This window comes from Sinocyclocheilus anshuiensis, unplaced genomic scaffold (genome assembly GCF_001515605.1).
Source record: "Sinocyclocheilus anshuiensis isolate Anshui unplaced genomic scaffold, SAMN03320099.WGS_v1.1 scaffold77, whole genome shotgun sequence".
Taxonomy (NCBI): domain Eukaryota; kingdom Metazoa; phylum Chordata; class Actinopteri; order Cypriniformes; family Cyprinidae; genus Sinocyclocheilus; species Sinocyclocheilus anshuiensis.
In genome coordinates, this window is record NW_015537941.1 from 23,811 (window position 1) to 27,187 (window position 3,377).

Below are 3,377 nucleotides of genomic sequence, written 5' to 3' on the forward strand. Positions count from 1 at the left end.
GTTTCACAATTTGAGTTGAATTACTGAAATAAATGAACTTTTCCATGACATTCTAATTTATTGAGATGCACCTGTATATATACACACACACACACACATACACACACTAGTCAACATTTGAAGTGGATCAACTATTCTGATTTATACACATCAAGCTATAGGTACATATAGTGAAATTACAACTATATATTAAATGTATATAATTTAAGTAAAATACACATGCAATCTAAAATTTATTTTTATAAATATATAAATGTATTTTATATATCAAGTTATACAGATTTTTTAAAAAGTTAATATATTTTAAATATTGAGGATTATACATATTGATATTTACGCAAGTATGTAGAATTAACAATAATATGTAACTATATACTCAGAATTTATATTTAAATACATATTCCAATTTACAGATATATTCCAAATGTTTAACTATATATTGTGATGTATACGTTCCAAAGTACATATACATTTAGTGAAATTAAAATTATATTATTTTCTATAATATTAAAATTATATTATATATTATTCTATATAATATAAAAATGTTTTTAAATTATTTATATATATAAAAAAAAATGTTTTAAACCAATGCCTTAAATAAATAACCCTTAAAAAATAAAGAAATTATTTAGTTTTGTAAAGAAATTAATATTTGTGGGTATCACATACTTTTTCATCTTTTAAACATTTTTAATTATAATATATACACACTACATTTTATATATATATATATATATATATATATATATAGTCAAATCCTTATGTAGTTGTGTATGTCAAATACCTCTTTGTTAGTGTGTTTGGTCGCATGTGTTCAGTTGTGAAAAGAGATTGCAATCCTTCTTAAGGGTGTCGCAGAAAAGAAATTGCGTTGCAGCAAAACTTTGTGTTATTTTAATCTGTCTCTCCGGAGTAAACTCAATAAAGGCTGGGGGGAGGAGACAATACTCCTGTCGCCACGGCAACAGACTTGAGTGATGCATATTGCCAAGGAGACGAGGGCATTTTTACAATTCCACTGTCTGTTCACAGTGATGCTGCCAGACAAATTAGCCGCTTAAAACCCGTCTCCCGAACACTCCTCCGCCGTCAGCGTCGTTAGCCTCTGACCAAATAATTCGCGCACAAACCAGAGAACGAAGGGAACGAAACGTTCGTTTACAGCTCAAAATCAGTCCCGTTTTTTGGAGCATGTGTATTTATTTTATTATTTAGTCATTTATTAGACGCTTTTATCCAAAGCGACTTACAAATGAGGACAACAGAAGCAATCAATTGTAGTATTAAAACAACTAAAAACAGATCCAAAACTAAAACGCTATACATACTACCTATACACATTTTAAAAATAAAGAGATTAAATAAAAGTGACAAATGCATACAACAAAATGTCAAAACTTAACATTTAAATGAAAAACAAAAAAAAATAAAGCTAAAAACAATTCAAAATATTAAAGAACAAAAGGTATGAGTATAATAATGATTCTAACATAACACTAAGCCAAACACCAAAAAAACAACTACATGTGTGTATGTACAACCACACACACATACATATATACTGTATATGTACATACACATTTATAAATTCAATATATATATATTATTTCATTTCCATTTAGTTTGTTGAATATCAAAACTGAAACAGAAGCGAAACAAGTAATAGGAAATGTGTATGTTTTTATGGAGAACTTCCAAACATTAGATGCGTTTCAGGATATGATTAACAGTCCAAAGTCGAAGGGAACATGGTAATTGGTGTGATATTCTTTGGGAACAGTTGAATGTTGGCATGTGACTTCCTGTAGACGTAACATTTCTTTTAAGACACGTGCAAATTGCATCGGTTGGGTTATGAAAGTACCTGTTTGGATAATCATGATGTTCTGTGACTCGTTGGGCCCCTCCGAGTCTAATTTTGCTCAGGTGTGAGATACGCTCGAGTGTACGAGTTAATGAGGCACAACCAAGAACGCTTTTTCTGTCTGCCACAGTTTATATAGACAAGGCCGTGTGCGTTTATTCTCTCATATCTCCGTTTTATGAGTGGCCAAGCAGTCCTGAATGGACTGGATTCAGAATAACAAGGACACAAACACGAGCGGCCAATCACAGGTGATTCCTTCGCTTTCCGGTCCTTTGAATCCCTGGTTTTGATCTTTTTCCGTTTTGTTCGCTCTTTACTCCGGCTTCAGACGAAACGTAGCCTCTGACGTCTGAAACCTTAACAAACCCACTCGCCTAAATTTACACTTCACTGACGATGAAGGTGGAAACGCAGCTCTGACATAGAAAAAAATGGATCATAATGGCAACAATAATAAGTATGTTTGATCTCTAGTATTATTTGTCATAATACAAGACGTATGGCAAACTATAACACCCAGCAGGATAGTATGCAGTAATTCAGTGCAAAAATAAAAAAATTATGTATTGACAAACCACTTGCAATCCAGTTTAACTAAATACACTAAAATAGCATAACACTTGTTTAAATCAAGTTGGCATTTAATATTTTTTTCCATGATTGAACCCAAAAAAGTTTATTAAAAAGTTCCATACAATATCATTTATATAAATATGTAATTTATTTTAATAATGTAATAATTGATATAAATTTATAGTAATCCCTCTTTTTAATTAAAAACAACAAAGTATTTTTTTTAAATAAATGTTTTCATTATTTATACATTCAACATGTTGTATATATGAAATATATAATATATATTCATTAAAAAATCCCCCACAAATCAGTTACACACACACATATAAAATGTGAAATATTATTTTAATTTTTACATTTCATTTATATATTATATTTAAAAAAAAAATGATGCAAGTTTACACTTTAAATGTATAATTAATTTCATTAAAATATATATAGTAATCCTCCAACAAATCTGTTTAGTCTAATCTGTTTATATAAAATATATTTAGTCAAAATCTATATTTTATATATACACTGTAATAAAAAAAACAGTCATAAATAATAATAATAATAATAAGTAAATTAATAAATAAATAAAATGTAGCAGTAATTTTCTACCAGGACATTAATTTATTTATTTCACGGACAATTCCATTAACCCTAAAACAACGTAATGCAGCACAAAATTCAAAATACATGTAAAAAGCCTGTAAAAATCAATACGGAAAATTCTTTCATATTAATACCATTAATAGTTCATTGTGCTTTATTTTTACAGATTTTTTTAGCATTTACATTTTATTTTTTATATAAATAAATAAATATAAATTATATAAATTACTTAAACAGAAAAATACTATATTTCTGACTATTAATTCATATATAGGCTTTACACTGTACATTTCTTTTCCTTATTTGTTTCCTTAAAATCCTACTTCAAAAACCT